Source organism: Varroa destructor, unplaced genomic scaffold (genome assembly GCF_002443255.2).
Source record: "Varroa destructor unplaced genomic scaffold, Vdes_3.0 BEIS01000001.1, whole genome shotgun sequence".
NCBI lineage: Eukaryota > Metazoa > Arthropoda > Arachnida > Mesostigmata > Varroidae > Varroa > Varroa destructor.
Genome location: NW_019211454.1, coordinates 41,494,789 through 41,522,341, shown reverse-complemented (window position 1 = coordinate 41,522,341; position 27,553 = coordinate 41,494,789). Strand labels below are relative to the sequence as shown.

General features: G+C 39.7%; 1 long non-coding RNA gene across 1 annotated transcript; it reads left to right on the top strand.

Moving 5' to 3' along the window:
- The first annotated feature begins 857 nt into the window (after nucleotides 1-857).
- On the top strand, nucleotides 858-26,133 carry LOC147758649 (uncharacterized). The gene is made up of 4 exons (XR_015319093.1): nucleotides 858-3,594; nucleotides 4,451-6,687; nucleotides 7,102-7,172; nucleotides 24,857-26,133. It is a non-coding gene; the product is annotated as an uncharacterized LOC147758649 (long non-coding RNA).
- The last annotated feature ends 1,420 nt before the right edge of the window (nucleotides 26,134-27,553 follow it).

Below are 27,553 nucleotides of genomic sequence, written 5' to 3'. Positions count from 1 at the left end.
ACTCAAGGCACGGGAAAAACAGCAGGAGCAAGGGGATAAAGCCTAAGCACATTCGCCTCTCTAATCTATGTACGTCTACGCAGATTTTGTATTTAGCAAAATGTTTTGTCTCTCATTCTCCCCTATAGTGGGCGAAAATCTTTAGTTGCCCCCTATTTCGGATACCGTGAAGGGAAGCGGATGAGGCAGCTAAGTAGCTGCACAAACGTCTGACTGGGTGGGGTGGGGGGGGGGTCCACTAGCCGTGAAGTAAGTTGCGGGGAACGGCTAAAGGAGGGCCGTTATCACGCGCTGTTCAGCGGAACGTTCATTGACTTCGTGTAAACTTCCAGATCGCACAATTCAGCCTGCTTCGCTGTGCCAGACTTAACCGAATGCTCATTTACGCTTTACTGATTCGTAGCAAATGTCGTACGAGTCGGAATGGCAAAAATGATTTTACATAGTAATAACCTACAGTCAGCTATAAGAGAATTCTCACTCTATTCGTGTTTTGCAATTGGCTAGCTATCCAAAAGTGTAAACAACCTGTTAATCAGGCAGGGTTAGGTTAGTGTGACAGTAACCCTTGGCAGTTCCGAACACAGTCAGGCGTAAACTGACGTTCGAACACGTAATGCACGTAAGAGACACAAGATATTACCCAAAAATACGAAACAGCCAATGTTGTCAAATATCTCAAACGCAAAGCTTCATAGATGTACGGAATATGGTTTCGAGCTTTAATGGCGGCCTATATCCAGTGAAACAGGATCGAGCGATGGCGTCAACTACCATAATCTTCAGGTTTAAATTCGTGCAACTTTATGCCTTACAGAGTTTGATAGGTGATGTTGCGCACTTCACAACTTCTTTAAACAAGCCATTGATTAGATACAAATCACAAAGGCACAACTCTTGAGGATTTCCTAGAGCGCTGACTTCATTTTGCAAAACAATCAAGAAACACATGTATAACACCTAGCAAACTATCATTAGTCCATCCTGCAGAGTGTGAGAGGTAAACAACACGGCGGATCTAATTCCTGTGACCAGCAATCTCTACTAACTCCATGTACGTCATTGTTCCTGCGTTGCGAGTACATCGTTTCCTTCTATATAAGATAATGGTTGTTCGCTCACAAGCGATTCTTCAACAAAGCTCGCATATGTTCTTGATTAACGAAGTTAAGGTTGCGGTTGAGAAAAGCTAGGCACACGAGCAAACATCGAGCAAGTAGATAGCACTCGTTGTTCCCAAATAAGCCGCAACTAGTGACGGCCATCTTCGACTAAAGATGTCGGTCAATCAGATGATTGTTCAGAGTTACGACGATTCTATGCGTTTTCAACAGTTTTCTTACAAATTGTGTGCTCGGAGCGCTATTATGTGATACGTAGGCGATGTAAACAAATGCAATGAATGGGTAAAGTAACAGCCTCCAACAAGCCACATGATTGAGTACATTAACATAACTAACTGAAACTCCCGGGGAGCAGACTTCGATGTGTAGGAAAAAAACAAAAATACAAGAGCCAAAATACCGTTTTTTACACATTCTAAACCGCTAAATAGGTTATATATCGTGGCTGAATGTTTCCGTATGGGCCGTTTATAGACCAAACTACTTCGCACTCTAGTATTATACGAAGCACCTCTGAAGGAGAATCGACTACTAATTAGCGTTTTTTTTTTGTGATTTAGTAGAACTCATCCATATTTATGCGGCAGCATATGTGATTCAACAATTACCTGTGAGCAAGTTACTCTGCCGGAGCCAGTGTCCGTATACTGTTAAAAATATAGTTCTATTTGCACTGATTTATGTAGAAAAAGTGCCGAAAATAGTGAACCCCGCAATTGGTCCTCAAATCTATTTACTCGTTACTCGACCTTTGACTTCAGTGAATGTTTACACGATGCCGAAACGACGATGCACAATGAATTACATAGCTAATTCTCTCCGTGGCAACAGTGTTAAACAGAAATCAATGTGAAGCCTCGGCAAGCATTTTTTCTATCGAGTAAATATGTTCTCACGAAACTGGGTAAAATCTAGGCGTTATTCTGTCACCGGCCAAACACCCGACGAGTCTGAAACGAGTGCCCTATTCAATAACATGTCACCATCCGCAGCTACACATAATAGCTATTGTATCATTGCAAGCCTGTATCATACTATTCTAATAACGTATGAGAAATGGTACCGTGCGAAACATTGCCGATATAGATTGAACTTCAGCACACTGTTTGAGTTAAACAGATTGTCGCCCTTCTATAAAATAATCAATAATATCTTTTTATGCGGCTAGCGATTAAACTAGGATTACACATTTCGTACCTGTGGTTCGTATTGTGCACATTTTACCTACACTTTCATTTCTACAATAATGTTTGTTAGTGAAAAAATGTTGCATTGTTGTTCTATACGTACAACTGGACCTAGCTAGATCAAGGACGAGAAGAAATCTGTGCTTAGTTTGATAGTGAATTATGTGAGAGACGGTATTGTTTGCGTACGCAGACTTGTTCAATACGTACCGGGAAAAATGGTTCGTAATTGCTATCGACGACGTCTATGTAAGCTGCAACCTTCAATCCAGTCACCCTCTTTGAAGCTGAAAGCTTGCTTAAACAGGTCAAGAGTACTCGCTAAGCTTAGTTCCTGGCAGAACCGTTTGTTTATGCTAGCAGCATGCCCGGCTGACGCTCCATTGATGTCAACGCAACAATACCAAGGAGAAACGATTTAGATAAGATATCCTATCCTAGGACTTACCTCATCCGGCCAGGTAAGTATGCACTATTCTAGCGGAGGGGCCTGCTAAAACAACGTAGTCGACCACAAGTTTTCTCATGCCAGTTATCATAAGGAATATACCGGCTAACGCTCGTGTACGCGTACAAGTCTAGTTTAAGCAGCTCATTCCGTCCATCACATGTAGCTCAATTATTTCTAATATAATCCTCCTTTATTTTGCCTTTACGGATCGAAATACACAAACTAGATAGGCCCTTAAGAACTGTCGACAATATAATATTCGTATCGTTACGCAACCAAAAAAAAAAAACATCTGTCATGCCTCATGCAATCTGCGTTAGCACCTCGTGTTCGACAATACCTATGCGCCCTTGAGTCATCACTGAAAAAAACACTGGCGACGAAGTGTAACAGAACAGCTAGCGGAACGCTCTGTGTTCGTCAACCATCGAATTCGATGAAGCGGTTCTCATGCAGTAAAGATGTACGAAGTCGACCCCCACAAAAGGAGATAGCACAGTACAATAGCATTATCTCAATGCTGGTAGTCATTTGTCAATATGTTCCCCAATGCATATAGCAATTTTCATAGTGACATTCCTCTTGTGTCTGATGACGTCAAGAACTCGGGTTAGCAGAAAACTCAGGTTGGCTAATAACACACCACCTTTAGGGCGCGGGGAGAAATTCAGTGGAAACTCTGATATACATCTTGCACTAACACATTGCCGGTCTTCCAGCTATCAACGACAAGTACCGCAACGTAGTGTGCGGAAAAAATAGACGTGTTCGTGAAGCCCCGCCAGCCACCCAGATATCGACTATGATATCTAACAGCAGAACATCGCTAATGGTAATAGGCACAAACAAGACCTATATATATATTGAAAAATTACTTATGTTCGCCTTCGCTTTATCATGGTCATTTACTAGAGGTTGTCAGCCACCCATCAGGCTTCTATGCTTCAACTATTTACGTTACTTTTATATTATAATAGCATTTCGCTACTTGAACAGACTATTCTAGGCCTACGCGTATGGACCATTGCCTATATGTGTCCTTTTGGCACTGAAACCTTGAATGCTGTGAAGGCTTTCGTTTTTATAGCCACATCTATAATACAGTACAAGAAGATCTATTAAAACTCGATCGTTGACAAAATGCATTGTTGTACCATTGTATCCTGAATTTTAGTACCTGCTATTTTAGACCAAATGTTTGATGGTACCAGTGTTCTCTATTAGAGGGTGCTTCAACTATCGATCTGCTAATGTTCTTGTGACAATGCAAAATACTCATCAACTAACTCTGTCAAGCTTTACGAACAGTCACTAGCACCATATATCGAAGTAACAGTCGAACTTCCTCCCGCCCCCTCCCGCCGATTCAATCCTAAGTGGTACTTTTTATGACACACTCTGCGAAATTAGGCAACCAAAAATTAAGCATTTAAGTAACTTGCATTAAAAATCTATCAGCATAAACTGCTTTTTTTCCCAACGTATGGAGTATTCTAACTAAATTGGTCAATATTGTTATAATTATTATCTAGCTAATACGTCAGTATCTATTTATTGTATCGATTTTATCGTTAACTGGAAGTTGTAAGTATATGTTTTTAGGATATTTTAGCCAGTGGCATTCTCGGAGAATAGCTTCATTGAATATATAGATGGCTCAGTTATTTTTTTCATTTTTGTAATTTCAGCTGTTTTAAGGTCATACGCTTAAAGTTCCGAACTTTAAATACCAAACCGGCTAAATTTTCCGAAGAACGAATAAGCAACTAACCTCTGCAGCAGATATCCAGTATTGTTTTCAAAGATTGTATTCGTTTCTAAGCCATTGTTATTGCCACACCCTGCGGAAGTACCTGCAGTTTAGTTATGTATTACTCCTGTTCCTAACAACACACTATTAAGCATTGTATGTACAAATTCCCACAAGTAGAATTCGGCGAGATTCGAAAGAGATCCAGTAAGAGTTAGATGCGATTGTCATTAACTAAAACTATCTAACTTGTAAGTTAACTGAGATTGATTTTATGTTTCAAAAAATGATGAGAGCATTACCTGAAACGATCGGGTTATCCGACTCTGTATTATTCTAACTGGACTGATACAAATATATCTCAATGCAACGTTCGCCCTATTAACGGAAGTTAATCTAATAAAACGGTTGCCTAAAAAAAAGTACCGCCTACAGTTGGCAGGCTGTTGTGTCATTAATAAAGAAGGTATGTTCTAATCCGGCTAGCATGCCCTTGCTTATGTCCTGTCTCGCTAGGATACGGGACATCGACATGGTAACTTGTCAATACAGAAACGCCCTTAGCCATATCGTTCGGAAGAGAAGGTCTCAAGAAAAAGCACAATACTTCAGACATCGAGGTGCTCCTTTGGATTTCGCACACGAAGTGAAACATATAAAGGTTTCATAAAGAAATCATATAGGAAACAAACGTTTGTCATTAGAAGAATTGATGTCCACGTGTGTCTCTGAAAGGGCGCGGTTCAGTTGGTACGAGCTCGGTTTACAAAACGGGCTGACCATCACAGAAATTTTTTGGCCAAGAATTTATTTATGCCTAGGCCACGGAAAACGGCACCTTATAAATAAAACACTGAACTCTATAACATATAATAGCCGTGTTCGTGTTTAATTGATACCTGGTCAGACTGGCAATTTATGCAGATTCACGCTTACGCTGTAGTGCGTCACGATAATCCAACGCTGTAACGTGGGTAGTGCACTAAATTGTGTAAAACCCAGTAATTAAATGCAAATATATCTCTTTCTATCAATGTAAAGAATATTAAATTGCGATAGTTTTTCAGCTGCATGAAGCGTTTGGTGCTATGTTATGACTCACAATTAAATGTGTTATTCTTATGACCAGTTTACTTTGTTCTATTATGTATAGCGTAATTATATCTGTGAAACCATATATGTAACCCTTGCTAGGGCGCTTCATGGAGATATTCATCAAGACCGTATTTACAGGTTTTACAGCTGACCCATATACTTACAGACGCTTTTACGTTGTTCGTTACATTCGTGCAGAATTCATCTCTTGCTTGCGGACGCTCAGTCATTCCTCCCGACCACTCTTCAGCACACTCGGACAACAGCTTTCACTCAGCTGTAAATAGAACCTTTAAGAAACAGCTCAACTCTGGTCGATTTTTTGCTTCCTTGGAATTTGAGCGACTACCAAGGGCTTTTTCAGACGTGGACCATTCCCATTACCAAGATCATTTACCTTGATGTACTATATATACACATATAGAGAGCACTGAATTCATCAATGTTTTCTGCACAAATCCGCTGAAAACTTAACAGTGAAAATAAATCCATTCAGACAAAAAATTGGCTGAACATTTTACATTTAAGAACACAGCTTTTCGCATTCTACATATAGAGTAGTGTGTTCCAAGATCTATAGGAAACTAATCACAAACAAATCCATCTTCTAAAAACAACACGATTGTAGCTAGACCATTAATTGTTATATGATTAATCGGAGTATGTGCGGATTACATTTTGTTCTTAAGGGTCTTTGCTATCTTAGTGTTTTTTTTTTTATCTTTTGTTAAATGCTCATAAGAGAAAGTTTGGGTGAACATCTACCATCTTTGAGTTTCACGTTAACAATATGTGTTTATTTTGGCCAGTTTCCGCTCAGAAACGACTACTGAGCCAGCGAACCAGCTGGAGTAGCGTCGCTCGCTTCGTTCTATATACGATGACCTGTAATCTTCGAGGCGGACAAAAGGAGCCGTCCCACAGGTAGGCTTCCCCCAATGCAGGTATATGATTCAGTACGTCCAGCGCATATTTGATTTTATGCTTATATCCGGCAGGCAGCTAAGTGAGGAAACACATTTCCGCGCATTAAATGGGATAAACGTTGTAACGTGGGAAGGAAATCTCGTCATCCATGTGGTAAGTTCTAGACCACGTTACTTTAAAAGCAGCTGTAAATAATTTAGTCAGGCTTGTTTGGTAAACGAATGAAATTACTTAAGAAGAAAAAGCGAGATAACTTTAATCGTTTTCTTTTGCTTTGCTTACCCTCTGAGTTTAAAGAAACCTTTATTATTAATAACGTATTGTTATGCAGTTTCTCGATGTCCTATTTTCTAGTTAATTGCATCTACATTCGACAGATATGACGCTTTAGCTAGCTTTACCGAAACTAGTTCAACGTAGGCTTGCTGTGAGTGACACAAAGGCTGGACGTACCTGGTATGACGGTATGTATCCAACCAACAGACCCCGCATATAATGTTCTATTCAGCTTATTTACATTCACTCACGTTTCTGTCATCTGTAACTTGGTCCAGTTTTTGATTTTAGGAGACACCGCATCGGCGTGCTAATGGGAATCATATCTGGGAGGTTTATCTGTATCAAGCAGCCCGAAAGAGGTAAGACAGCATCTGCTGGTAAATTGTGAGAAACATAATTAGATCCTTCCTATTGAGTTTTTGTTAGTGGTGACAGATATTTGCTGCGGCAATCGAATACGATAGCGTACACGTTCAAATCATGGACATTGTAGCTAGGCAAACGTATTTATTTTTGAGACCCGGGAAAAATGGTAGTCACTAAGCTTACTCCTCTAAATGGCCGTTGGCTATATTGGGAAAGCACACTTCACACCAAGTCAAACCACCATTTGCTACGAGCATGCATCAGTTATTTGGATTTATTGACCTTATATGCAGACTGGCTTTATTTTTCCCAAAGCCTCCTTCTTAAACAGTAGCGTTTATTTGGTAAGAGTTCCGGTTCGAACTACTCAGAATGTGTATTGTTTATCATCGAGCTCGAAAAGGGTCTAGAATACAAAAGGAAATAAAACACACTGGCAGCAGCGACGGTCATATATATAATGCTTATTTGCCCACGGAGCTGGTTTAGCTGCCCCGATTGTCTGCACAAAAGGATAACTCGAATGTTTATTCATCTCACTCCTATGTTCTTATTTAGGTTGGGTCTTAATAATGATCATAATAATTCGACTGGACACCACCAAATGTTTCGGGAAACATTATTATAGCTTCTGTCGATGGAAGCCGTTGTTAACAATTTTGTGCTGTAAAAGTACCAAAGTTGAAGCAAATGCTTTCTTTACAATTTGAAACGATACTTCAGCTAAATATGCGCACTTTTTATCAATCACCTTCCGCCACTTCTCTAACAACACCACAGTTCCTAAGCAAAAATTGTAACAAATGATTTTTTTTATACCGCCATTAATTCTAAATTAGCACCATTAAGATAGTTCTGCAACAACCGAAACAAACTTTTTGTCCAAGTTCTTTCAATTTTTCCCGGCTAGTTAAAGACGTATGTGGTTTGGCATTGTCAGAATAGGACTTGGGAAAATGTCAAAATGGGAAATTTGTTCACAGGACGCTTTTCCTGTGCACAAATTTCAGTGAGCTTTTTTCAGTGACTTATTGTGCTCTTGCTAGTTGCTGACAGCCAATCGTTCCTATAGACGCCAGCAGCTCATAATACACGATTCCAGAATGCATCAAAGATCCAGTACCATCTTATTTGGCGTCAGTGTGGGCTATTTTAAAAGGCGAGGGGAAAGTTCCCGCGTGTTACCCTCGTCTGTAATCCGGTTTTCGCCGGCCAAGCGAAATGGCTCGATTTTATAGAGTATCTGTAAATCTGTTTTGCAGATCGAAATTTGATCAAATCTGGTGATCGCTAAATATCGGACTTTGTTATAAGCAGCTTAAAGCAAAACGTTCAAAGCTCTTTGACAGTGAATATTTGGTTCGTTGGCGACACTATGGCTATCCAGGCTGGTTTTTTGCTCAACTTCCGCAATAATTCCATCGGCTCTTTCGCAGCCGACAACTACGGGGAATTTTCAGGACAAACGACAGAACCACCTTTGCGCCATTTTTTTTGCGATAACGCGTCCTCAGCACTTGCGCTTTAGGCGCAATAGAATAGTGATTTTTGGCAAACACTTAATGGCGCTTGATTTTACCTACCCATCTTCCACTGCTAAACCTCGGCTTTCAAATACACGAACACTGTATATCTTGAGATATGTGAGCTTAAAACTTTTATCTAGCTAGCTAGCTAGCTAGGAAAATCATCAGCGCTCTTTCGACAAGCTCATATTTTGTGAGAATCATCATGAAAACGGAACATAACTTGATTCTGCTAGCTTATAATAAGCAAACGGAATTTTCACAACCAAACGGCCACTCCAAACCGGTTCTCTGAATTAAAAAAATGCACGCGCCTTTTAGACAAAGTTTTCTCGTGGGTTAAATGCGAGGCCTCATGAGATCAGTTGGGTTAAAGTGAGGCTTGTGGAACAACGAGTAAATTATCGGCTTCAGTTCTTCCATGCTCGTCTTCAGTTCTCGTCAAACCACTTGGTCGAAACGTAGGAATACCTGCCTCGATCGATCAGTTTCCAGTCTTGATTTATGCGAGTAAACAAATCGTTCTGCCAACACGCGGAGGTGGTTCTGATGTGATTAGGATTTATCTCGAATGCGTTTAGAAACTGGGATAAATCAGCACGCCCTATCGACATGTTCAAAAAACCCAGAAATAAGCTTTATATGTAAGCGGCATAAAGAAAGACTAGCTGAATATGTTCTATACATTTACATTCTTAATTAAGCAGGTGACACCATTTGAAGATAATAGGTATTATCTTAATACATTTAAGTGATTCGAAAACTTAAATCGTGCAATGGGGGTCACATTCATAAGCACGTGGCGGAAGAAGTCGGCCATTTTTCGAAAGGGTAATATCGAAGGAAATCTATGTGGAAACGCGTTGTGACTGTAACGAAAGTTAAAATTAACTTATTCTGAATAGGCAGTCTGGTTTAAGCGACTATCGGACGCGTTTTAAAAATAAATTATCGCTATGTGAACTTATAGTTTGGACTCATGTGTCTTTATTTCTCTGAGATGAACCTTTTGACTATAATCAAAGGGCCATTGAGCGACTTTTTGGAAAACTCCGATTTACTCGTTCGAACATCGTCTTATTCAGACAGCTCGAGTATTTCTAGCGGTCGCAAAAATAGGCACATACATTGCTCCTAGTCCTAAATGGTCACATTTTCATGGCAAACCAAGAGCATTTTTGTTTTCGCCTTATTGGGACGCCGCATGACAGTTACTGCATTTACATGAATCAAGCGCTGCCGTCTGTTTGTGCCGCTACTCGCCCTTTTGTAAATAGGCGCAACATTTTAATCAAAACGCAGTAGCTGCGGCTTCCCCTAAATGTAAATGCAGTCGGCATATAGATCATTTTAAGAATCGACACACGCACACACACGCAAGTTTCTCTATTCAACGCCATACGAACCGACGACTGTACAAGGGCGGGCGCGACGGAAATGGCTGGTGGTACAGAGCGGGTGGCACAGTGTCTATATTCTTCGCTATTCTCCTTTCTTGCTTTGGCCAAAGGCAACTTACCCGCCATACAGATAATCTACTCCGCAGGCAGACAGATGGACCAGCATGCGCTCACTTACAACCACCCACACAGGCGTCTCTGCCGACCAGTGCGTTTTCACTCAAAGACATGTAAAGACCACTCCTGTTATAATCACCTCTTGTTTTGGCCTGGCTAGACGCGGCCCAGGACTATACTTCAAGTCAACGACCAGTTCGGTCTGCTCGGGTCTTCTGTCACATGTCCTTGTGTCCTTTGCTCGCTCTCAAAGACGCTAGGAAGAGAAAATCTAATGACAGATCGCGAAACTGTGGTAAAGATGATTAAAAAGTTGAAGAAAAATATGATTAAAGAGGGCATGGCACGGATTCGTTTAACTAAAAGCTTCAATTAACTGCCGTAATGCGTCTTTCGTCATGGCGTTATCGTCGCATCCCTCCCCTTTTTCTCGTAGCGGCCGCTTGTTCACGTATGGCTGCCGTGGGCGATTTAGTCAGATTTTATCGTCTAAGCTAAAATGAGCGCGCAAAATCATTCTTCTCCCGTTTGGGCTGTACCGTAGTTTGCATCCGCTACCTACCACTAGTAGCGTGCGTCTTTGTTCTTCGATGCAAATATTGATGATGGTTGCCATGGATTCCAGCACGCACTTTCCAGCCTATTCACCTCAATTGCTAACGTAGCCGCTTTTAATATCATACTTGCTATAATTAACGATAACGACAGTAGTAATAACTCGTCTGATACTTGATAGCTCCTTCTGGTTAGTGAAACGCATGACAGCTGCTGAAGTTGAACGAGGCAGCTTTACAGCTCGGTGGCGTACGGCACGACGGCAAAAACGCACGTGCCTATCGTTCACTTCGTTGAACGAGAGAGAAAGAAGGCAAGAGAGGAAGCGCGCGAGCTTCACACTGAGCCGCACATCCAGGCCCACCTCTTCTTACAGCCCACTCTTGCGACGTGCTTATAACGCAATACAGATGTAACTTATCTTAAAGGCAATCGATGCTTTCTTGTCACTACGTTTGGCGCGTCGGTAAATTATTCTGCTCCCTTATATAGATCACTAAATCACTAAGAATCTTGACTGAACACAGGAAAATATCTAGACCTAAACAGCTTAGAGGGCATCCTCGTATCGAAGTCGCAATCTAAACCATGTAAGAGGCGCTTTTTAAGGAAACAGATGGTGAACGCTGGAACAAAAAGCGCACGAACCTTTTGTGTCCAAGTTAAATACATTTTTCTTCTACCCAACATTCGGTCTCAAATACCATATATAGCTTTTTGGTTTTAAAGATTTTCGATCTCAGTAAAGAAAGCCATGGGATGTGGGCAGTTGTTTTTCTAGCTGCTCGGCCTCTGCATGTGCCCACAATGTTGTCGGTAACATCTTTTTCAATTGGCTGTGGTCATCCGAGCTTTAAAGGACTACACCGCTCAGTGAAACACACGCTAGTGCGATCCTAGTAAAAGGTAAACAGGAAGATTTATGAAGTGGAATTTAGACCGATTGATAAGGTTAGAATCAAATATTGAAGAAGGCCGGATCTTAAACATTTAGTCTCCTTTTTTTTTGTTGGTTTTATAAACTGTTGATCTTGAAACGAAATCTACACATGTATTACAATGTTAATAGACGAGCTAATATTAAAAGCTAAAATGACCTAAAAGCGTAATCGGGATCGGAGCTGGGGATCGGAGCCGCCGCCACCCCAATTCTGCTGCTTAAACTGCTTGTTCGCAATCGACATTCAAAATGGACGAGTATGTCTAAATCTATGAGGGACTGCATGACAAACACTGTTACAAGTACTAAATATGTAGTAAGGCTGGACGATTCTGCAAAACAAAAATGTGCTCAGCGGTTTTCGTGGAATAACTTCATTAGTTTCTGCATTTGGGGAATGATGAAATTACGTAAGACTTACAAAACAATTTGAGGTAACTTAGCTCTCGTTACAAGCTGAGGCTTTGGGTTTATAATGTATAATGTTTAAGTTACGTTTCAGATAAAAATAACAGGTTCTTAGTGAGTAAATCGTTATCAGAGATGAAAGAGTCTCATACGAACCCGGTATTACGGGAACTCTCGCCACCCAGCCATGTGTGACATATACAGCTTCCCATTCTGGAAAATAATTCCGAAAGCATACCCAGTCAGTCATATTAAAAGTGCAGAAATTTTATAATTGACCTGTAATTTTATAGTGCACACGGTATGAAGGACGCAAGGCAATTCATCTTGTGCACCAGGTCTCATTAATGTCCTACCCGTTATTAGTGCAATTTGTCCTTGTGGGCGCGTACCTTTATGAAACGGACGGTGAAATTCTGTCGGTTATTTCTCGATTGACTCTTTTAAGCAAAGGTCTTATAACTCATATAGCTCTCGTCGTCGTAACTTTGTTGAGAACTCACCTTCCAGTTGATGAATTGATGATAAAAAAACTATTTAGCCAGTTAGGCCTGGTTTTATTTTCATACACAAAAGGCGTGACCGGCAATTGTCATATGATGATAAGAAAACATATCTAATTATAAACAGATATAACGAAAAGTTATAAAAACATAAATTTTGTATACGACCACTTCTGCAAAGTTTATAATATTCAATATGTTGAAATCAGTTATGTGAGTGGCTGATAGTACGTGACGTAAAGTAGTGAAACCGTATTGCACGGTTTGATCATTCGACTTAGATGGCACCTTCTTAAAAAACAATAGCAGATAAGTCCGACATCGTATTCTCGTACTCGCAAGTAAACTGACAATCCGTCGAAGTTTTTAGGAGATGGGAATTCCCGTTTCAGCTTTTTATGAGGAGTGCTGTGTCACATAATAGGTAGACATATTTGTGTGTCGCGGTGAAGTGTGGTATAGGGACTCGCTTGAAAAGGTTAGCTTCAATCAAGTAAGCTGCTTCGTGGATAGATACTCCTAGATCAGGGTAATGTCTTACGATGCTACAGGGGAGGTTTCAAAATCCGACAAAGCAAGCACACCTTTGAATAAGAGCTTCCATAGCTTCTTGATAGCTAGAGCCGCCACAAATGTCCTTCATGTTGCTGCTCGAACTCTGTTCAGTCGGAAAATAGTGTCATTTTCTAATGAATGGTTGGTTTTCTCTTTCTCTTTTCTATGCCCACTATCTCTTCGTTTATTGCTTTTAGCTGGTCGAGTGAGGCCTGGGTGGTAATACGTTTTCGCGACGGTGTTGGGAGGTGGTTTGTAGTACAACGCTGCACTTCAAATTTTGGGATGGGCACATAATGCATTTGGTCACGGGTGCTCAGCTGAGCCTTGAAAATTGCCGCTTTCTAGTTCTACTATAGGTTCCTGTGAGAACGTTGTGGGTAACGTATTTGCCTGCTAATTTTAGGGACTTGTTGTGGCGCTACTTTAGAATCCGGATATAGACACACTGTTAGTTTCGTACTGCAAACCAGGCGTCTGTCTGATGGAATGCCGAACGGCGATGCCGGACGTAAAACTCGAAACATAGCGTTTTACTATAGAGATTTGGCGGCGTATAAGTGTTGATCTAATGCGGATCTTAAAGTACTGACTGATTTTCAGCTCACTAAAATCAAAGAAATCTTTCTTACACGCTGGCGAAACATTACCATATTTTGCATCTTACGTATTTTATTTCGAAGTGATTATTTAAGACATACATGGGCCTTCCTGAGGGAGTTCATGTTCATTTCAAAATTTACTACTTCCTAGCAGAGCAATAGCTGGAAAACTCGTTCGAGAACTTCGAAGCGTTCAAGAACTTATATAAAGCTTTCTACACTAATTGTTTTGTTTCTGTTGAAGGGGTACATACACGCCATCGCCACCCAACCGAGTTCTCTGCAAGAGGTTATTAGATAATCTGCATTAGTTATGGGTTGTTCGACGGCACACGTAGCATGTAATTAATGTAAGCAGGAGCACACCTGCGCATCATATGTGCGCATACTACCCCGTCAGTTTGTGGGTTTTTTCAGCTGTTGATCGCTAATCCTGCCCTAGTTCACTGGTTGTGTTCATCCATAATCCCGATGTTACTCTAACATAAGTACAAATGCCCAGACGATTAACATTTGTTTGCCTAAACTGATACGAGCCGTTGACAACCTTAACGGTCACTAATAACAGAACAAGCCGAATTACACTTCTGTTCATGTTTTGCCACACGGCCAAGGAGGTAAGCTAATCAGTAATGGGCCGTTTAATAGGAGAGAGCCCCCCGCAATCTGCTGTCCCTAGGGAGCTCCCTTATTTACTGGAGAACTCAAATAAAAAGGGGCGCGGTTGTCTAGCCTATGGAAGATAAACTGCACGCTTACTCTTTAACAAGTGCATGCAGGCTCGACTTTATTTTCAGCCATTAAACGACGAATATATAGGAATAACACAATGCAAGAATAGTCGAATCTGGATGTTCATAACTGAATTGTGGAAGACCTCCCATAAACTTAAAGGTTTCAAAATGACCTTCACAGATATCAAGGCTTCCTTAAGTAGTTTGTCAGGACTGCCGGTTTACTTTCAATATGTTTAGATATATTAATGTTGCATTGGCACTAAAGTTCAGCATTAACGGTAGTAAGACCTTATTAAAATCACTACTAATCACGCGCTTCTTCCATTATTTGCTATGCAAAAAATATGTAGATCTACAATGTGTGGCTTTGGAACGATCGCACGAGCTCGCTTTCGGCACGTTCAACAAAAAACAACACATTTAACTAGACAATATTATTACGTAGATATCTTGCTCATTTAGAATGCGAATGTATGAAATTATCTGAGGCAAAGTTACACCCGTTCATACCGTTTGAGCTTCTCAGCGATGCGCTAATGATGAAATATGTTTCGTTCAAGTTTAGTTTTTAACAAACATATATGCTTTGCTTAGATTGGTAATACAGATTCCGAAGTGTGAAAAAAGGCCAGAATTGACGGCCGGTTTCCTACACGTATTTCTCTTTTCATGAACTGTCTCTCGTTGGGATTTGTTGATATTTGGTGAAAGTGTTTATCATGTCTGGCTCAAGAAATCTGCAATTTTAATGCCAGTAATAGAAGTTACACCGTTTCCTTGCCAAAAACCCGTAAAAAATCAACTTGTAATACTCACGAACAGCGAAAAGAGGACATGTTAACGGAATAAAATATAAGCACCGATTTGTCCCGATGAGGAAATGTTTTGAAGGGACTAACCAATTCACGACTCATTTAATGCTAAGGCATCCTAAAGAGTCTTTGATTTTCAATTTCGAAGTTATGGCCTTGTAAAAATGCGCAACTTTGCATTGGCCCTCCTAATATTATTTGATTAAATCTTATATCTGACGCGTGAAATCTGAACTCCACAGTCAAAAAAAATGACTAAGTATGTTTTTAAAATAATTAGGGCTTTTACCTTTCACTAGCCAGAAAGTGACTTAAAATATTTATTTACGAAGTATACTTTATATATTGCATTCCAGTATAAATATCCAACCTATTTTATGCAAAGGTTTGACGACACTAACGAAATTATTTTGTATCTCATAAACCGACGCTTCTGCTTGACTGATTCGGATACAGAATCTGATAACAAGGCCTGAGCTGGCTGAAGGCATTAACTTGGACCAACCCTACAGCTAATCTTTCGTTCTAGAAACTCGTTGCGATCTCTTAGACCTGTAAGCTTAGGTTACCCGTTAACGATGAAGCAATGCCATCGGTTGCTTGGCCAGCACAAATAGGTTACACTTTTAGGTACTGAACATCCAAGAAGTGCCTAAATAGAATACCCTTTATCATTTAGAACCATATTCGGAAAAATCAACGATTTCCATTATCTTTCTGGTGATACCAGCAATCTTTATGTGAAATAACGATTACAAACTTTTGGTTTTTTTAACTTTCATTCGTATGATCGAACTCTTTCTACTTTACAATAAAGATCTTGTCTTCACAAGTAACAGGCCGAAATGCGATCAACCGTATGACTCAAGAGAGCATCGCAGTCGTAATATCTATGCACCGTGATCATATCGATGGTTGCGACTTGTTTCTTTTTTTTTTTTTGTATTTCTTTGTAATCATTTAATTTGTACTTTACTTTTCTTTAGTTAGGAGCTGCTATTTATGTGCTCATCGTTAACTCTAACGTGTAACTTAATTGAAACCTATTTCAAAGTAAAGGCATCGTTAAAAAATATCTTGTATGTCTCCTGATTAACTCGAACCGAAAAGATAGATAGCCTCAAAACTAAAAGACTTGTTGACAAAGCCAATACAATGATTCCTTTAACCTAGCTAACGTCTACACAAGCACCTTCAACCTTGTTAATGAAAACCATAAACAAGTTTTATCCACAATTGTTTTGGTAATTTTCAGCGACTTATTCGGTGAATACCAATAAAATCTCTTCTTACGATTACAGGCAGATCATGACCCATTTGAATTAACAAACGTAACACAACGTAAGAACAAACAGTTAACAGAGTTGAGAATTGTTTAGGTTCCGATCGTAACATGGATATTAAGTTGTTGGAGTTACTTAGTAACATATCACATATAACTTATATTATACTCATATAACTTACCTTAAATAACTTTTAAACTTCGTATAGTAGCACAGCTATATTTTCTTCTACGTTATACATACTTTAAAAAATAAAAGATTTTTTACACATTGAAGTCAGTGCTTCAAGAACTTCTTAACAGCTATGTATTTATGATTTGCATTGCCATGTCCAACCACTTGATCGTTTGTTGAGAAGATCGATGGCAAGAAAACGGTATATTACCTATCAAGATCACACTGACTCGGATCTGGCCAAATAGGACATAAGGCCATCCAGTGATTCTGTCCTATTCAATCGAGGCCGTGAGTGAAGTATGGGGATGAGACCATGCGTTGTCGTCGATAAACAACACCGCATATATTTATGAGGCCTTCATCAACTTGCGATGTCTAGCAACATTAACCATGCCATTTTCGGGCAATATCTTATAACAATAAATACCTGTGATGTCCATTGCGAGTATGAGCATCGGCGTATGCTCGGTTTTTTTCGGCATCGCTCACGAAGTCATTTTCATCACTTTTCAGCCACTTTTCAGCCTATCCCTCTCTAGTGGGGTACAAAGGCTCACCTATGCTTGGGTTATTTCACAGAAGTTTCTTACAGGTAATCATTGCGCAAATTGTCTTTAGTGTATGCTACACGTGTTTTCATATATCTTGAACTCAATTCGTTAGTTCTCCTTTTCGTCTGCAGCATTTTCGCTTCAGTACCTTAACACATGTTCCAATCTCGGAATGAGTCGACAGGGAACACTTAATTTTTGGAAATTTTATCATTGAGCCTCGATTTTTATTGCTGAAAAATATGTCTGTCTTGAAAGTGACTGTTCTCTGATAATAGTCCATCAGCGTTTGCATATAGTCCGCGTATGTACTACCATAGGTAAAAGTTTGAAGTGAATATTTGCTGAGTGGTATTTATAAGTAATGCAAAGTTTAAGGATGAAATTTCTTCGATCCGCTACATATAAATTAGATAGTTGCATCTACCTGCGCAAAAGTTGACATCAAATGAACATCTTTTTTTCTTTTCAACATACTTATATATAAATGCACTTATGGTCTTGATAATTCGCTTAGTTTATGGGCCGTCATAGAGTAGAAGCCGTACGCGCTAGTGTTCACGGATCGGAGTGCGCGCTTAAGTTGTAGCAGAAGGCAGCCGAGGAGGTCTATCGGCATTACCGCGTAAACTAGTCAATATGTCGACATCAAGACACTCTGTCGAAGAAACCACGTATTCTTGACATAACATTCTTCTGCAAGAAGAAATACCGGTAATCAACACGGAATTATTAGAAGGAATCAACCAACGGCTGCTTTTGCTAATAGGTAGCTATATTTACGCCACACAATTAATTTGTAATAATAAAATACGCGATTTAATCGCAAAAGACGAATTAAAAAAGCTCCAATACAAACATGGTTTCTGTAGATTTATTTGGATCGCTTACCTAAAGTAGCTCAAAACATTAATAGGAGTGCAGAGCCCGGTGATGACCATCAGAACTTTAAAACAGACTCTGCATAGCATTCAGCTACGAAAAAGATGTAGCTAAAAAATGGTTATCAATACTTTATACTCTAAAATGTATCAAATACGTTAACAACAGAAGTCCGAAACGATGTACTAGTTAAATTCTGAGCAAGTGAGATAAATGAAAAATCAAATCTCTGATTTAAACAAATTATTTGCGTTTTTTTTTTACTTACCAACATGTCATACGTTTCTATTGGCCGTTAAACAAGTATTAGCAGTAAGCAATTATTTATGACGCTATTACTACTGAAGGTATGGCCTTAATATTGGTGGGTGAATATGGTCCTTACAACCTACAAGTGATAAATACCTCACTAATGAAATCAATTATTATTCCTTATAAAGCTGAACATTGGAAACTGAATACTGGTCCAGCAAGATTAGAGAATTCCCGGTCGGGGAAAGCAGTAATAAATCAACATGACCTAGAGAAATTGTTTTACTGCCAGGTTGACGCCGGTCCGCCGGTTCCCACATCTATCATGGACACATCTCTATGTAGATGCGTATATGTGAACATCTGAAGCCAGAACTATACTTAATGACCACCTATTTCGGAATAATTGCTTTAAAAAATGCGATATTAATTAAAAGGGTCCACTTCGTCGCCAGTCTGTCCTGTGTCATAGCAGATCTTGAATAGAAGCATATTCAGGAACCATCGCTTCAGCCAGCAGGGAGGACGATACCCGTAGTTGACTACAGGCTGGCGTTGTTCGTTAAACACAGATTTGACGTTTCGTAGAATCTAACATGCTCTCATATATACGAAACAAGAGGCGATATATATCGACCCGGCGGCTCACCAGCCAGGCTTGTGGTTACCAACGGCCCCTGATTCAGATTCCGCCAACAACATATACGACAAAACTTGCGTGAGTGAAAGTAAAGTTATTTCGTATGCATGCGTATGCAAAATGGAGCACACGGATGACGAAGTTTGAAATGGCGCTTGATTAGGAATAGTAGGATCGTCGTACCTCCTATTGCAGCCTATCTTTCTATTTGATGTTTGAATCAATATAGACTGCCGCTTATTTAGCGCAATGGAAAAATTTGTTAATATTTCACCGCAAACTAAGGTGATTGAGCACCTCATTATTCTTATTTATCGTACTGTTGTATATTATTTTGTGATGTTTTACTTTCAGCTGGCATGCTCCATTATGGCAACACAACAGACTCCCTTTAAGCATCCGCTTCTATATTCAGGAAATTTATGTACTTCTCTATCTCGACAAACAAACAGACAGACATAAACTTCTTGTAGTATACATAGAATAGACAAATAGTTCGATTAGACTAGACGGAACCGCGAGCTTCGATACGCGTCTGTCCTGCATTGGTTGATTTAATTAATTTACTTACTGATATTGAAGTCAGCCTAGCTTCAACTATAGTATATATTGTTATTCTATTGCTATAAGCACCGACTTCATCAGCCTGTTCAAAGATGTATTCGTTATACTTGGTTCAATTTTCCAATACATGGTAATTTTGGTAGCAATGAGATGTGGCTACAAATGGTGCACAACCACGTTGGTGCCGTTGCAGAGCTTCGGAGGATCAAGGTTCCTCATGACGATGATTGAGGCGTTCACAAAGTATGTGGCGCAAGTCCGAATATTTCAAGGCTGTCAAGCAATGCGGTCGTGAAGTGAGCCGAGTCGGCACTATCCGAGACATGACGAACGAACGAAGGGCACACTGATCCCTCTTCGAAAAAACATCGATGAAAGAATTTTTAATATCTCGGATCATTAAATTACTGGACATTGGTCTGCACGACATTGAGAATGTGTCCATTGGTATCTCGATCGACAGAGATGTCTAAATCTTATCGATTCATTATGCCGTGCATTCGCACTGTATAATATTATTAGCCGACAAAACAATGGCAACTTTTGAATACCTATTTTCATAAATATGTCTTACAAAAACAGAGAGTAGCCGGCATCATTCGCAGCGAGGCGCATATTAGTGACCAACCTATGTATCGCAAAGTGCTTCCACAGGTGAGAGCGTTTGACGCGCGCATTTTCAACGCTAATATTGGTTCCGCGCCTGACAACAAATAGCTGCTATTAGCCACTGCTACCTACTCTTAAGATTCTACCGAAAGATTCGTCAGCTTTGCATATGCCACGGAGACATCGGTCAACGGCCTCGAAAGCTTCCCGTTTATTTATGTGGGCACTCGTTCCGTACAATAAGTATTTCTAGACAAAAAAGATCAACTGTTTTCGAGTTCTTGTAAGTACAACATAGCGTTCTTCCAGGGATGAAGGTCTTGAATGCTCGCAGTGCATTCTCCAGGTGTCAAGGTATCAGCGACTGCAAGCGCACCTTTGCCACGACTGCGCACTTTTTCGAGGAGTAGATTATTAAGGAATGATTTGACTGTGCTTCCAGGTGTATTGATAAGTACCGCTTTGCCTTGATCTGCCTTTAAGCAGACGCGGACATCACTGTAGGCTCCATAAGAGGCATTCGTGTGGAGGTATGATGTGCTGCTCAGCGGGGTCATATTGGGGTTCCTCGGTGACTTTAATGTTCACGATGATCTCTGTATATTGCAGGGCTGAAGAAAGGTTGGAATCGTGTAAACTTTTATTATACTCCATCAGCTTGTCCTAAACGTATGTCAGCGCCTGGTCGTCGTAGGCGCCGACGATTAGAAACGTCATGCTGCACTATGCAGAAATTTTTTAGCTATTGCATTCTTATGCATGATCGACCGGCAAAGCGAAAAGGCTAGTTCAAAATTACTACAAATACACCCCGGGTTTCTTACGTCCGATCTGCCATCATCCAATGTTTCCAATGTTCACCGTCGTCAAAGAGAATCCCCTACTATATGCAGGGCCCTTTAAATGTGGCAACATGATCTGCCAGGTTGCTTTCGGTAGGTCCGATGATGTACATTCACGGACGTGATGGGGCAAAAGACACGGGTAATACATCTTGTCTCAGTGGAAGTCACAGGTGTAAATGCAGCTAATCACATTTGCGCATTTCCATAGGAGAGCAGCACGAATCCACTGAGCTTTGCGGTTTTCCTGCAACTTTTATTGTTATGTCCTCTTCGAAGTACATATGCTGCTTCTGAGGCAAGCGCCAATCAAGTTGCTCAACACGAGAGTTTTGTTCGTGAAGATGGAAGCCCAGTATATCTTGAGAGCATCCGACGTATTGGACGTACGGTACTATTTCATCATCAACTTTAAAGAGAGCCCTGTCGCTACCATTTCGTATGTACTTCATATCTTTAACTGACTTGACAGATGAACGTATTTTGACATTAAAATAGCAGTTGAAGACCTATATATTAGCTAAACGCTGTCCACGTACAGTGTGCTTTCCGTGTAGGGCATGGGGAACTAATCGATCACTACCCGTTTATTATGCGTGGATTTTCCTACTGTGTGAAATAAACTACGAATCGTGCTCGTCAGTGCCAAGCTGTGAAGTCTTGTACCCTACATTGGATCGGGGATTTTCGTCTGCCCAAATTTATTGCACGTTTGTGGTTGGAGCCCACTTTGTTCGCTAAGCCAGCGACGAATTTGAACTATTTAGCTGCTATTTAGTCAATGGCATTGCCAGTATCTAGCCATTGCGCATTACATGTCATAGTTAAACACAGTAAAGCATTGCCGAAAGCCACCATGCCTGAGTTCAGCTACGTATTAACGGCCGACTTCAAATATCGAGAATATGCACCGCTTGCTCACCAGGGCTAGGTTGTCATCATTGCCGATTACATCAGCGAATCGTCTATATGTCGTCGCTCAGATAAACCGTTAGCTATATTGAGTATGGTGCAGGTTTTCTGACTCAATTTTCGCCGCCATGTCGACAAAAACGATCTATCTGGCGCAGATGGTTAAATTTAGCAGCGTGGATTACATTGCAGTACGTGTAATAGTGAAGTGCAGTCAATTCCTTGTGATGATTTGTTCGTAGTTGGAAGTGCAGTCATCACCGAACGGGAATACGAGAACGTACTGAAAACTGTCGATGTATAAGTGCGGTTCCGAAACTATCTGTAGCTCGGACGCACGTAAATCAGGCACAAGTGTGGCATCGGGAGTGTTTCGGCAGCGAAGAACGACGTACCGAACCGTTATTGGGGGCCATAGCGGTTTTGAACCATAATATCTACCTTGTCAGTTATTAGCGCGTTATAGGTCGTGCGCGCCTAATCATCGTCGTTTTGTACTGTAATGATACGGGTTTTGCGCACGTGATGAATCCTGGCTTTTGCTGCGATAGGGTAACGAATCGAAGGACTTGCCCATCGGAGCACAATCTTTAGCATATCAATGGTAGAGCGAATTCAGAACGACTCATAATATGCAATTGCCGTTCGATGGCAGCTTAAACTTGGATTTGAGGAAATTGACATGGCTCGTCATGTGTTCGCATTTGTCGACCTATTCAATTATGTAGCTGAGGAAAACTGTACGTACTTTCAGCATACGCTTGAAAGTGAATGGCAGCACTGCAGATCGCACGAAATGTTTTGGCGGCAAGCGAGTTGATTCTGTGTAGCGCGTTCATCTCCACGGGCAGATCGATATAATTGAATTCTTCTCTACCCTCCAGGTAGCAAATATATGCCTTCTTACCTTTGATCAATAGGACTCTACAGTGACGGCACACCTTTTTCATTGGGCCGACACATACGAACACGAGGTCGTTTTGGCTCCTGTTTTGTTGGTCAGGCCATTGAGTAGTAGATATATAGTCATAGAAGTCTTAATCGGTCTGTGGCTGGCTAGAAGCTCGTTGTGCATCTAGGTGGTTTAATTGGTTATTTTTTTTGTCTCGTGCATTGCCTCCAAATCCGGGTCCTATCATGGCGGTCAGGTTGTGGTCAAAGGGTTGCGTGTGTTGTGAGGTGTAAAGGCCCTTCCACTCGATAAGGCTTGAATCGGCGTTCGACTTCTGTTGTAGGTCGAAATCGGAGTAATAGGCATACCTGTTGAAGTTTTCGGGACGTTGACGATCGGGTAGTTGTGGTAACCCTGCAGCTCGGGAAATGTCTGAACAGGCCATGGAGGAAGGCTCGAATGTTTGCTATGCGGCTCTCTGAGGTCCGGTTTCTAAAAGCAGCAGACTACGACCAGTTGCGCTTCGGTATTATGATACGGGCGTGTAGCCGTTTCAAGCGTCGTGATTTACTTGAGGGCATTTGTTAGAATTTGTTGAAGCAGCGCAGGCGAATTAGAAGACAAGGGCAGGGTGTTCATGGAACCCAAATACGAAAACTATTTTCACGTCACACAGTTCAAACTCACGTACACAGTGTTGCCCTCTCAACACGTTTTTTAGGGTCCGATGGGTGACGTATTCACTAATTGCAACGAATAAAAGAAACGTGGTCATGTGACAAAACAATTTCTTTCTTGGAGCAAAAATAAACATTCAATGAATAAATTAAGATGAAATTATACATACCTATATATATATATATATATATATATATATATATTACCGTGGACTACATTGGTAGTCGCCTTAATGTTTACAGACGACAATGCGGCGTTGTTTTCAAATGTAAGTAATAAGAAGGAAGCTCCTAGTGTCATGTCATGACGAACCAAATTATTACACTCTACGCAGAAGGTTAAACTCATTCTCCTAGAAGCAAAAGCGTTCGACTAATTAACCTTATTATCTTCACTGTATTTTCAAGGGAAAACTATACTAAGTATAAAAAATGAGTCCAACCTACCCACTTTAAGAGCTGAATCTGGTCGGAAAAAATTCCCTACCAAAGATATTTAGTAGTTAGTATAGATAGACAAATCGATAAATCCAGACAATAAACTTTACCACAGCCCGGCAGGTTGAGACGCTTTATTTATGTGAGCTTTCTGATTATGTACTTGTACTTGTTGGACCACTTTTGTTGTATCAAAGAGGGAAACTATTTCCGCTATATCATGTCCTATCAAGTATGCAAGCTTGTACGCTTAGATGCTGCGATGTGGAGGGAATTAAGTAACATGTGCAATTATACCTAGGATCCCATGGTTTTCTTAGCTATCTCAGGCACATACTAACCTCGTCTACTGTACTCCTGAAGTACCTTGCCGCAGCTAGCAAGTGTCGGCAATATATTCACTTTATATATTTACTATTAAACATGTATGTACTCTGTATATGTGTGCCAATACATTTCATCGTTTTGCTTTGTTTATTAATGCAGTTATTAATGCGACATCAACCTATTGAGGACTCCAGGTTTAAGCTTCATCATAAGTTTTCCATAGTTGACAAACATTCTGAGGGAATATTTTTTTTAATTTAAAAATGGATGCTAGAATATAAAATTAAAATTACAAAAAAATGTGAACAGTTGTCAACTGGCATATAAGTCTGGGATAACATTGACCTATATTTGCTTGTGTATTTTTCGGCCTATTTTCACATGCATTTTATCTGCAAAAACTGCGCATGTTGTCTTATATCAACGTGGATAATCGCAACCTATATACGAATCGTTAAGTATTTTTTTTGTTTCAGAACTAACTTCGATCCGCCCTGATTTGCTGCAAAGAACCAACTAAGCATCCATGTTGCCAAAATCTCATCGCAGTACACTAACTGAACCAAAGTAACTGCATCTTTACTCTTTATCATAAACTATATCTTTTGAGCCCTCTCGTACATAATCCTATGGAGAACTATGATATCTTGAGAAAATAAGGTCTACCCATGCTCAACCTATATGAGCACAGATCGCTCGAAGCAGCACCTGAACCGCCCAAGATTTCAGGAATTCCAGTAATGAGTATCATCACATCGTATTCAAAGCCTCTCATTTTACTCCAAATGAACATACACAGGTAGCATGTGCCAGCAACTACAGCGCACGAAGCGACAGATGAGTATCCGACTGTAGTTAAAGTGGGTCGTGTTAATAGTTAAAGCTTGTCGATTGAATAGTAATAGTATTCATTTGAATATTTTGCTCGACCGCGATTGGAAGAATAAAAGCAAGGAAAAGTACCAAGCAAACTTGCAAACGCTCTGGATTCCTCTGTGGGCACTAAAGTCATTACCCTTTCGGTAGGAGATTAAATTTCTTCTATTCTGTTTATGCTATACTAAGCCACAAGCTCCTTTGTTTCGATTTTCTTGTCGTCTTTGACAATGGAAGCGATGGCGAGCGTGTGGCGCTCAACAAACAAAGACGGATCGAAACGCAGCATTTTGTGTGTATTGTGAGAATGGTTTCGCACATCTTGGCTAATACTTGAAGAAGCAAAAGCCTAAATTCACCGTAAAATAAAAACACCGCCTAAACTCAGTTGTTCTCAATATCCCCGAAATATCCGAAACTACCCCTAAATTTCCTCGTACGATAAAATAACTATTAAACAAACATTGAGCCAGCAGAGCAATAGCAATAGCTAAAATGAAACATATCCAGCCTATATATGTGTATACTAAATGATACTCTGGTTAGACCATTTTCCTTAACTAATATTGTGGTTTCATTCCGCTATGGATTAAAGCACCGTTGAGTCAACTTTAACCTGATTTTTAATCGATTTCAGTGGTAGGCAAGTTCACAATGATACACTATAGCTTTAAAAATATGAAAACAAGATAGTAAACAACACTGTCAAAAAGTGTATATTAGTGTGTGTTATAGATCGAAGAACAATAGAAATCTACATTCAGAAAAGTTTCATAGTATACTTTACTCATATGTAGTAAATAACGGGTGAATTGAACAAACGGAATTCAAGCGAAGATTTCGTTTTTATTTTACGATATACTGAAACATAAATAAATATGACTAACATAAATTGTTAGTTGTGAAGTATCTGCTACTAATTTTAGTACATACATTTTTCAAACCGCAAAAGCACAGGATGTTTACCACTCAATTGAAATACAGTAAAGTCTAATTTTTTCGAAATCAACGAAGACCGAAGGAAACCGAGTTGAAAAAACATTAATGACACTGATACGATTGCTTAATAGCAAAAGTGAGGTGCATTAAAGAACACGTGTATACACTATTTACATAAGTAAAGATTGTTGGGTTTTTAATTATCTAGACATTTAAATCGTTTTTATTTAGCAATGAATGACTTTTCAACATTTAGCTAAGACAGCTAAATATAAAACTGTTGATAGACTCAATTCATTCAAAACTTAAAATTTAATTTTTAAACGCTAGTTTTTTTAAACCAAACATATATTTTATTTACCTAGTTCGTTTATTTTACGTTTTTAATGAAGTTCGACTGATTTTATCCGTTTAGACCGTCCAATGTTAATCCATTAAAATACTTGATAAAATAATAATAAATATTATATCTTTACTTGTTTAGCATCACGGAAAATTATTTTCAGGAACGCAAAATATTTTTCCGAGCGTTTCCGAAATCATTCATGGAGTTATTTCATTGCCATGTGAATTTCCTTAAGTAAAAACGATACATAATTTTATCATTATTCGCAATAGATTACTTAGATTTACTTTGCACTCTATGAAAACACAAACGCACAACCGACTAAAAATCAAACTATTTCGGTTTTCTAAATGATACCCTCATCTTTTGTGTCGAAGGTGAAAAATACTCTGATACAATGTCTTTCGTCTCTGTAGTCGAGGTGGTTTTTGCGAACAACTGACTTTTTTTAATCAGTCAAACGAACAAACGTAATTCATTGAAGTACAGCCTCATACTGGGGATTGATTCTATAGAGGTGCTCTGACTCAACAATAACCATAAAGAATTCATATTTGATCCATTCTTATTCCAAAAAATACTCCTTATATTATTCAAAACATCTTGCTCTATAATCTATATTTACTCGTTTAATCCTACTTGACATGAAGTCTATGATAGATTTCATAAGAATTTCCCGTTCGCGTAATCATACTAATTTATCCTTAATCAATATATTTTTACGTGATATACTCCAGGGGTAACATCAAGCGACGTAGATCAATACTCTTTTTTTTCGTTCGTTCTTTTGGAATTTCAATTAATCAATGTCTACTTCAAATATGAGAAGAGGAAAAAGATTCTCCAGAATAAAATCCGTCAAAATGATGATTACCACTAAATGAAAGAAAAATTCTTACCGTCGAAGTCTTAAACTGGCAAGTTATTAAAAATATTCTATAAAAAATAGTCTGTCCAAACCTTATGCAGTCTATTTGAGACTTGCTTATATTAAAAAACAGCTCAAGAATTA